This window comes from Sinocyclocheilus anshuiensis, unplaced genomic scaffold (assembly GCF_001515605.1).
Source record: "Sinocyclocheilus anshuiensis isolate Anshui unplaced genomic scaffold, SAMN03320099.WGS_v1.1 scaffold13, whole genome shotgun sequence".
NCBI classification, from domain to species: domain Eukaryota; kingdom Metazoa; phylum Chordata; class Actinopteri; order Cypriniformes; family Cyprinidae; genus Sinocyclocheilus; species Sinocyclocheilus anshuiensis.
This window is the reverse complement of record NW_015538026.1, coordinates 2,088,803-2,100,228: the sequence shown is the minus strand read 5'-3', so window position 1 is coordinate 2,100,228 and position 11,426 is coordinate 2,088,803. Positions and strand designations below refer to the sequence as shown.

Here is an 11,426-nt window from a genome sequence, read left to right as displayed (position 1 = left end):
GCAACGCGTAAAAACACAGTATAAGTCATTATAATCAGTAATTATGTCCCCACTGGATTCAACAAATGCCTAGTTTGTAATGGGTTTTATTGGTTTTGTCTCGTGCTGGGAGATGGCATCACAGTATGTTAAGGGGTGTAACATTTCTGTCACACGTTTGAGGTATTCAGCCAATCACAACGCACTGGATAGCTGGCCAATCAGCGTACACCTCGCTTTTCAGAACGATGAGCTTTGTAAAAATCGACGCGTTTCAGAAAGGCGGGGCATAGAGGAGCAACAATAATGTACATTATGTGGAAAATAATGTTGTTGTTTTTTTACCTTAAACCGCATAAACACATTGCATTACACCAAATACACAACATAATGTTCTTTTTAGCAATGTCATATGACCCCTTTAAACATGCAGTATGCTCGAGCTGAAGCTGCCGCTGCCGTGGCGCCTGTGCGTTCAACGCCGCATGGAAAACACCTGCAAACAAGAGACTTGTTTGTTGCCCACTCAAATGACCTAAACGGTTTCTCGGTTAAATGGTTGCGCTTAAAATATTACGTGAAACATTTATGATACAACATGACAAGGACACAAAGTTGAACTCAATGTAACAAGCCAACTAACAAAGTGCCTAAGAAAGGTGAATAGCCAGAACATACTGCGCGCTCTTGAATGTCTGGTACTTGTGTTTGCGTCAGACTACACAACAAATCCAAGGTGGATGCAACAGTAGAAATTAGATAACCAGCAGACTTTCCTGGCGCGGCGCGACGCATGAGTCCAGCAGACCCATAGGTGAGTCCCAAAGTAGGCCCAAGAGATTTGTTATGTTTCTTGTTTCTTTAGGATCGCGCTGCATTCAGAATTTAATAGAGAGTTAAATTCTGTTTCAGTTCCTAAATTTGAGGTGGCAAACAGTAGTTTAGCTGTAAGAAGTAGAATTAAAAGGGAGTGGAATTCAAATGCTTTAAGTGTAGTTTTTAATACTTCATTGAACGTTTAAAATTAACCGTAAACATTAAATTATATACACAATTAGTAACCAATATTTGAAATGCCACCTTTATATTTTCTATTTTCTATGTTGTGTGTACATGTTTGACTCCTAGACTAAAGTCTATTCTTAAGTTCTGAGCTTTTTCCAAGTATCTTAATTCTGTGACATGAATGAAAAATTGGTCACAGACCGAAAAAGGTTGACAACCCTTACAATAACTGGAAGCCACGGCACTAATGAACTAATGTAATCCCTGCATCCATTTTAATGAAGACTGAAACCACTGAAGAGTCCTCAAAGATAAATTGCTCTGTGTTTCTGGTGATGCAGGCATGATGAATCATCTCTCTGATCTATAACCTCTTGACTCCTGCAGTCTGGATCATGGCAGAAAATTAAGCCAAGAAACAGCAGAGGTGAAGAGGTGAAACGAGATGTGGTTTAAATACAACACAAATTACACCAGAGATGCAAGTTTAATCATGCGGATGACTGTTAATTGCTATGACATCTGTATGTTTTTAATCTGTTTTCTCACAGTTTTACTGCGGTAACTGCCACTGGCTGACAGCGAGGACTAAGACAGTCTGATCAAACTCAGACTCGGAGATATTCCAGAGAGAGGGAGCGCACGGAGGGACTCTTTGATATCAGAGCTGGGTAATCCACTTTTTTATTCCTCTGTCATGTCTTCATCCCTCCGCCAAAGTGCCCTTTCATTAACCTTTGACTCCCGTTACCATGGCGTTTGAAGTGCTTGGTCTTAACTGGGCTTAACGCTTAAGTCACAGTTTTTTTTTTCTCTTTTTCTCTCTCATGTCTTTTATTTTTTTCTGAAAGTATCACTTTCTCACAAGTCTGTTAAAGGGCACAGGTCATGACTCCCTCTAAACTTGTGATATCAGACTTCTCTTTGCTGCTAGTTATTCACTTAGATAGCAGTGATAAAGATGTGAGTTGGTTGATTCTGGATCAGAGGATTTTTTAAAGGTTCAAATGTTTGAAAATGAAAAAAATATATGTGTTGCTTGTTTCGGTGTGAACAATTCATGATCCAGTGTTTTCAGTGTTTACTGTAAGAGCAGCTAGGTTAACAGTAAATGTTGCTTCACATAAATTCATCTTTATATGTGCTATGAGCTTAGGTGCTTATTGCATACATTTGGGAACGCAACATGCCTCAACCATCTCCCCAAATTTGTAAGCAAAATCACTTAGAAACTGGCAGTTCGCAATAATAGAGGCTTTAAGATCTACCTGCAATTTTCCACCAAAATGAGGACTTGATGGTTTAATGTTTAAAAATAAAAAAGACAAATATTATTATTTATATTATTTATATTCTATATTTAATTTAAATATTATTATTGCAGTTTTACTGATGTACTCTAAAAACATAATAATTATTACATCATTATTGAATTAAACACTCATTTTTATTTTACAGTGAGACATTGTAATATTAATCTTATTTAATAATTGTATTTTGTAATATAATCATATATTTGTTTATTTTTATCGGTTTATTATTATTAGCAGTAGTAGTATTATCATTGCAGTTATATTTATATATGATCACAAACATTTTGGACAAATTGTGCAGACCAATAAACAAGCACAGCAAACCTGGATATTTTTTAAAAAGAAAAAATTTGACACAACAAATGATGTAGTCTTTGGGACCTATTTGAGCAAACGCTGGCAGTTGGAGGGGTGAGACAGATAAATACATTGCTAGAGCCATGGCTTAATAATAAAAATAATAACACAACAGTAAGAAAACAAGTGAGTTCAGCATAGGTTTTACTCTCGTTCATCAGCAGAACATTAATTTCTCATGGGATGACACTTGTGGAAGTGTCTATGTAATCTTTGCACAGTACTGTATTAAGAACCAGCACAGCAGAACAGAGAATGAGATCCCAAATAGAGAGTAGAAGGATGGAGAAAATGGAGTAAAACTATTAGGACAGGTGGATAAAGACAGGAGGAGCCTCAGGAGGAGGGTAGACTTGTGCCGGTATTCGGTAATGCGATATATCACGGTAATGAATATGCACGATAATATTTTATTTTACATTTTAATCTGGACTACAACATGCCCTAGCTATTGTTTGAAAGTGTTTTGATTCTTTATTGTTCGGTCACACTTTACATTAGGGCTTCATTAGTTAACATTAGTTAATTCATTAGTTAACAAACTGCCAATTAAAAATTCTTCTGAACATTCATTAATCTTAGGTATTAATGTATTACTAGTATTTTTAAACAAAGATTAATAACTTCTGTAGCAAATGTAGCTATTGCTCATTGTGAATGTTAATGCATTAACTAAGGTTAACTAATGAGGTCTTATTGTAAAGTGATACCTATTGATCTTTATAGTTCTTTTGCACTTTAATCTGTGTAAAACTTTTAACTTTATACATTTTTCTGTATTGCTTTATTGCATTTAAATGTTATTTTTGTTATAAGAAAAAAGTTATTAAACCTGTTATACTGTATTATGACAGCACTTTTTTTAAAACTACATTTCAATATCGTGATAATACCGTATACCGTGATAAAAGCATTAGCAATTAATCGCAACATGAAAATTTGATACCGGCATATCCCTAGAGGAGGGATGGATTAAGAGGGCAAATTCACAGTTTGGACCAACAGAAAGCTGCTTGGTTTGAAAGTGAGTTTTGTGTGAGCTGTGATTCATACTTTGCTACACCTGTCAATGGATCTTTTTGAGCACACATTAAGAGTGTAAATAAGATCAATTTTGACCTTACAATAAGTTTTTAAACAACAAAATGATGGAAAGTTTTTTGGGAAGGAGGAGAGAGAGGCTGCAAAGGAAGACAAGCACAGGACTGTAAAGTTTAATTTTGATGAAAATGCAGCTTCTGTGCATGTTCATTTTTAAGACGATGTGTGTTTGAGTGTGTGTGAGTGTTGGGTACTGCAGAAAGTGGTTTGTGTGTTCAGCATTGATAGAGTTCCAGCATCTGTTGTGTCTCTCTAGAGGTGTTAAATTTATCTCTGTTACGAAACACTGGAGAAACACACAAACGCACACTTTGAAAAAGCTAATGTTTACCAGCTGTTTTAGTGCTGTAGATCTGAGTCTTACTAGTTCACTCACTTTGCTTTTGCCCTGACTCTTTATTATCAAAATGAAACTTTTTGAATTTAATGTCTGATGGCCACATTTGGATTCGTCTAAACTGTAACATTCACATTCAGCCTCCAAGGCCTCTGTATTCAGTATGCATGCACACACACACACACTTCAAGGTCTTTCTGTCAGCTTCTATAATATTTGCATCACACCTGGATAGCGACTGTACACCCACACATACATGATCGTACAATGTGTACTCTCTCTCTCTCTCTCTCTCTCTCTCTCTCTGTCTCTGTGTAGTAAGGCCTCACTGTAATCACACCTGAATGGCACACAGATGGAATCAGTGGTATTTAGTTCTGTTAAACCTCTTAAGGTTTAACAGAACTGACCACCAGCGATTGGACTGACAACATTTATGATCAGACCACTTAAACCACTTTCGAATGTAATTAGAAATGCATGTGGCCACATTACATTTGTAGTGTAAACGATAATCAGTCCAAATGCTGTACGTTGCAGACAGCAGCAAAGACTGACCTGTCAGTCAACTGCTGCGTTAAAACAAGGGTTTAACTTTGTCATTTTATATGCAGCTTTCAAAGAAAATTACCATCCGATTGGAAACTTTGGGGGAAAAAATGCTTCAAAAGTTTGGTGTCACCAAGGAATTTATTTTATAAAAAATACAGTAAAAACAATAATATTGTGAAATACTTAAAAATAACATAAAATACCTAAAAAATAAATAAATAATAAAAACTGTTTTGTATTTTAAAGGGGTCCTATTATGCTCTTTTACAAAGTGTTTATTTTGTTTTGGGGGTGTACTAGAACATGCTCTCATGCTTGGTGGTTTGAAAAACGCATTATTTTTCACATAATTTACATTATTACCAGGGGTGCACATAAGTTTTTCAGCCTGGTTCTCATATGAGAACCTGGAGATTTGGTTTGGTCCTCACACGGCACATGGTGTGACCCATCAAATATAACTATAAAAAATTAATTAATAATAGTGATAATATTATTGCACTTTATTTGTATTTTTTAAATAAAATAATAAACTAAATAATAAAGTGTGATAATACTATTTTATTTTAAAATAAAAAGGGAGTATTAAATACAAATACAATTATTTTATAGTAAACTTAAAAATAAAATGCTAATATTATTATTATTATTTTAATTTGAACCTTAATTATTATTTTCATTTTAATTATTTTCATTTTTCATTTTCAACTTAAAATCAGCAAGCTTTTATTTTGGCGGGTTGCCGGCAAGTAAGTATATGCGCTTCCGGGTTTAGCGCTGCCGTATGTAGAGCGTCAGTGAATGAAATGTCAGTTTTGCATTGTGCTTTGAAAATGTTAGCGGGTAGCCTAGATTTATGCTTTCAGCTTGAATAGAAATCTTATACAGTACAGTTTGTCGATCTAAAATGGTAATTGCGCAGTAACAGCTGTCAACCATGTCGGTACGCAAAAGCGCGCTCTGAACTAATTTACACAGTGCATTTCTTATTTTGGTCGCGCATGCTTGACCTGCGATCCACTTATGTGCACCCCTGATTATTACAATACCTTTCTCCCCAGCCTGGCACAAACGGCTTGATTAGTTCCGGGTTTGATGAAGGACCACCTTCCGAAAAACGAAATATGTTGTGATTGGTTAGCTGTCCCTGTGCGTTGTGACAGAACCTTTGCACGCACGGATATTGCAAGACATATTACAGTGGTAACGTTATTTTTTTGTTGTTGTTTTTTTGGCTACATCACGTTTTAGATAGGATGTCAACAACCACTTAAAAATAACTGCTTTTACTATGTACAGATAAGTGCATATGTGTTATGTTTCTTGTTCTTTAATTCTAACATTATAACATGAATTGCAGTGAAACTGTTATACACTTTAATTTATTTATACCATAGTCTCATAATTGAAGTGTAAATTCTGCCGATTACATAATTGTCCAGTATTGTACTGTCAGCAATTTATAAAAACGTTTTCATAATTGTAACATACATATTTACTTACATAATTATTCAGGTGCATGTGTAATAACTTGCGAAAACTTGACGCTACAGCAGCACTTCTTCTTCGTCGTCATCTTGTCTGATGCTCTCAACCAAGCGTTCTAACCAAGACCTTGCCCCTCCCCACCCCCCAACCATTCGAATTTCCGTAGGCGGGATTTATTTTAATGATATTCTAATAGGCCGCTTTGTGACATCACAAACCCCGGAAAACATTATGCCCAAACATACACACTACACACTGACTAAAATTCAAAAAGTGAAAAAGCATAATAGGACCCCTTTAAAATATTTTTTATCAATAATTTATTCCTGTGATGTTTAATCTGAATTTTCCTGTCTCCAGTATCACATGATCCTTCAGAAATCACTTTTTTTTTATCAACATCAATGTTGACAACAGCTGTTGAATAATATTTTTGTGGAAACTGTGATACATATTTTTTCAAGGTTCCTTGATGAATAGAAAGTTCAAAATAACAGCATGCATTTTAATTTTTTTTGCACCAATATAACTCACTTTTAACCAATTTTATGCATTCTTGTTGTATAAAAGTATTCATTTCTTAAAATGTTTGGATAATAGTGTGACTTAGCTTTTTTCTTTTGCTGTTTTGTTTTGTGTGTGTGCACGTTTTTGTGACAAATGAGGACATACATTTGTATAATGACAAGGGTATGACATAGGTATTACAAGGAGAAGGTGACTTTTCAGGACATTACCCCATGTCCCCACTTTTCAAAACGCTTATAAATCACACAGATTGGAGTGTATTGAAAATCTGAAATAGCACAAAGTTTCCTGTAAGGGGTAGGTTTAGGGGTAGGGTTGGTGTAGGGCAATAGAATATACGGTCTGTACAGTATAAAAACCATTACGCCTATGGGATGTCCCCATTTTTCACAAAAACAAACCTGTGTGTGTGTGTGTGTTTTATCTTCATTAACATGCAGTAACATGGCATAGTAAGTGATGTATTTGGTCACAAAATCCACACACAGGTGGTCACAGGAGATGCATTTGAAACGCATGTTACTACCAGGTATAAATGATGATGTGTCTCGCCTGACCACTTGTGGTCTGCTCACCCGAGACGAATGTTAATACCAACTGTTACGCTTAAAAGAGACATTTGCATTCATATAACCATCTTTAATGAAACACAGGTGTAGTCTTTGAGAATTTGCATCTTTTTGACACTGGTTTATTCTGGTATTATATTTGTTCAGTCCTCTGGGGGGGTGTCAGAATTCCTGAATGATCAAATATGTATGTCATAGGATCATATACGTAGTATATGAGCAACAAATATATCTCTGAGATAAATACAGTGTCTGAAAGATTTATTTTGAATGCTTGTTAGATGCAATTTCCTGTGTTTACACCAAGTGCATTTCAGACTTTTTGGCAGGAAAAGAAATTAACTGAAAATTAATCGCCCTTTCAGAATTCTACAGGGATGTTATATTTGCTTCAACAAATTGAAGGACTAGAACATGGAATTACCCGTGTCTGTATACGTAATAACATGATTCGTTTCAGCAGATTAGCTGTGAGTGGAGGGTAATTGTATGCTTGTGTTTCTCAGCAGGTGGGGATCAGTAAAATATCAATTCACACTCTCAGGATCTCAAAGATCTTCTGGCTCTGTGCTCGCCTGTCAAATACAAATTAAGCTGACCAGACACCCCCGTTTTTTGGAGACAGACTCTGTTTTTGGTAGCTTATCCCTGGCTCAAGATGTCCTCAGAAATGTGCTTGTGTTTTAATGTATATTAAAAACAGTGGGGGGGACTATATACCTTATTTAGATATTGCTAGCTATTTCACATGCAAATCAACATTATGTGTAGAGTTGAGGTTAAAAGTTTAAAATGTGTGTTTATGAGAAACAGGTAAGCATCTTTTTTTAGTTTCTGAAGGGCAGTACTAAATGCAAAAATAAGATATTTTTACTCTAAACGCACTATTTAAAAAAATGCAAAAATATTACTCATGAACAACCATTACAAAACAAAAAACTGTTGTGGATCACGTAGGTAACGACACACAGTATTAAGAATCGAGTATAAACTTCTGCACAAACACAATAAATTGATCGGGTAACAGTAAAGACATTTTTAATGTTACAAAAGTTTTCAATCTCCAAAAAATGCTGTGCTTTTGAATTTTCTACTTATATTGGAGAAAAAAATATATGTATATCATGGTTTCCACTAGGTATGTGCCGATTCGATACTCATATCTGATACTGCCATTCTTTGCTGGATCGGGTATCGGTCAGACGGCCAATCCAAATTCCATATTGTGCATGTATTCTGTGTTACTGTTAAGCCACACAAAAGGCATAAAAGCATTATAAAGCACAATAAAGTTTTTGTGCTCTATATTCCAAGTCTTCTGAAGCTATACGATAGCTTAATGTGAGGACAATATTTTAAGTCCTTACATTAAAGTTCGGGTAAACTCTTTTCTCCGCTGTGGCTGTCAGTCATACTCCAGCATTCAAACCCTGGTCGCGCTGGGTTACAACAGTCAGCTCGCTAAAACTCTCTCCAAGATCATTGTGTCCCCATTATTATACTTGATTTGTAGATAAATGTCAATGATTTTGCAAGTATAAACTGTATGTATATTGTCATATGTACACGTTACAGCAATGTGGGTGAGTAGCTGACAGATGTGCCATTATTGTATTAAAATTTTGACTTTCTAATACAAACCGTCTCTGAGAAACTAAAGGAAATGCAAAAAGTGTTGCAACCGTCCCCACTCTCCCCTAACATTTTACCAGATTTAGTGCTACACTTTTATTTCACTAAATAATGTTTTTTCACTAAATGTTTGGATTTATAAAATTATTGTGCACTTATTTTTCTAGAATAACTTTTGTTGCTGAATTATCCACTAACCTATGTGATGTATTTATGTCATAGATTATGAATATATTTAATTTATTTTTATTTTCTTTATAATGAAGTAGTCTGTATTTTGTAGATTGTGAAAGAGTGATGATCAGTTCCACACACATAGATATGGAAATTATAGATTGATTTAAAAGAAAAGAAAACAAGCTGCACTGACACTAAAGTTCAGCTTAGCTGTGGAATCACAGGAATAATTTACATTTTCAAATATATTAATATATAAAAGTTATTTTAAATTGTAATAATATTTCACAATCTTATTAATTGTTAATTGTTTTAACACATAACCTTGGTGAGCGTAAGAGACTTATATTATCATAATACTTATAAGTCTGGGTCGCCCTGCGCCCCACACACACACACACACACCTGAGGAAACAGGAAACAAATTAGCCAGTGTTTATAAGTAAGAACCCTTGTGTAACAGCTGTCCAGATGTTTGCCTGCCTGACCTGAGCCTCATAACCACTGCAGAGACACCTGGCCATAATGCCCACACTCTCTGGCCATATGTCAATGCACACACACATCTATGGCAGCTGAGATGCACCAATATAAATAATAGAGCAATCTGCTACTCTGCAGTTTTCTTGTCTTGCCTTATAATGTTTTTAACATTACAGTATGTGAGACCACCATCATAATCTTTCTTCATGCATTTTGTTTCTGTATGATTTTGTTGTGTGCTTGTATTTCAATTTGAAGAATCCTTTATCTTGAATCCTTTGTTTTCAAATTCAGTACGAATGCACATAAAAATGACTACACGACTGATTTGAATGAATGTTAGTTGAAGATGAAGGTGACCGCAGTACAAGCAGGGAAGGTGATTAACCAAGCTGTTTGACATGAGCGGCCCTATTTGAGTCTTAGATCCAATTTTAGAGCAACAAAGACGTATTTCTACTAGCATTCCCTTCCACACACAAAAGACAAATCATTTGATCCCCCCTCAGAAAAAAGAAACACACATACAAGACACAGATTTCAGTGTCAACCTTGATACACCTCACTTTAATCAATTCTAATCTGTCTTATAGTAAAATATTATTCATACGTCTCCGTGTACCAGATCAGAAAAACAGGATTCACTTACAAACTCATGCAATCTTACTTTTTAATAACTTAATTTCTTCTTTATCCATTTTACTTTCTTCTTGCATTTTTTATTTGACTCCTTCATTCACATTGGTGGAAATAAACAGAATAGAGAGAGTGAGAAAGAGTTTCTGCATTGTATAATAACTAGTGTTTTAGATTTGTGTGTCACTCCAAACATGCACTATTAAAAAGAAAGGTTCTTTATTATCATGTATGTATGTATATAGTGGTAAAAGGTTATTTAGAACATTAAAATGTTCTTAACCCTAAGAACAGAATTTGTCCTTAAAATAAAGGACAAATTAATGTTAATTTTTCTGACCCCATCAACAGATTTGTTCTTGTTTTAATTGTAAAATCAATTCATTTTGACCAGTTTTACAGAAAACAAGACTTCTGCTACATATATGCCTTGTTTTCTGTTCTCTCCGTTGTGACCTAGTTTTCCTGAGTTGCCTATTATGTCATTCAGTTCACCTGTTGTCTGTTAATCATCTCATTAGTTCCCTTTGTTTGGTTCATGCTTATAAGTCCTCTATTCTCCCTTAGTCTTGGTCCGTTCTCCATCTATGTTAAGGTGGTTTCCGTGCCTGTTCTCCTGGATTTATCTGATTAAAAGACTTTTCGTTGATCTCCTTCGTCCTCGTGCAGTTTGTATCACCAACGTGTGACAACTATATATCTTCTGTCATTTTGCTTCTTAATATATCTTTATTTAAGAATCTTTAGACAGACACACATACTGAGGAAGAACATCACATTTTGCAGGGTGACCAGATAGTAAATGTTATTTCCATATTCTAGTTAGGCTAAATGTAAAATGAATTACAAAATAATGGACATCTGTTGGAAGTTGTATTTTCAAACTGTTGCTAATACAACTCATTGTGTGCTCCCTAGACATTTACATTTAGAGAACATACTGACATACTGTGTTCCCTTCAGTTTATTACTTCAGTTTTCTTTAACTGCTTTTAAAATGGTCTTTAAATTTACCCTAAGACCTGCAGAAACCCTAAAAGAAAAAATGGTTCTTTTAAGAACTGTCCACTGAAAGGTTCTTTGGGGAACCAAAAATAGATCTGCAAAATCCCCCTTGTGAACCTTTATTTTTAAGAGTGTAGTTGTTTGCATGATGTTACTGTGTGTGTGTGTGTGTGTGTGTGTGTGCGCGCGTGTGTGTGTGTGTGTGTGTGTGTGTGTGTGTGCATGTTTATGTGGTTTATGAGGACACAAATTTGTATAATAACA

The 11,426-nt window shown here is 35.1% G+C and overlaps 1 long non-coding RNA gene across 2 annotated transcripts in view; it reads left to right on the top strand.

The window, feature by feature from the left end:
• The first annotated feature begins 449 nt into the window (after positions 1-449).
• LOC107680294 (uncharacterized) overlaps positions 450-11,426 on the top strand; it is a 22,040-nt gene continuing 11,063 nt past the window's right edge. Inside the window, exons 1-3 of one of the 2 annotated variants that reach the window (XR_001633135.1) lie at positions 450-793; positions 1,326-1,411; positions 1,536-1,655. This is a non-coding gene — a long non-coding RNA (uncharacterized LOC107680294). Of the gene's footprint in view, positions 794-1,325; positions 1,420-1,535; positions 1,656-11,426 lie in introns of both variants that reach the window. The other variant, XR_001633134.1, reaches the window with a different exon arrangement.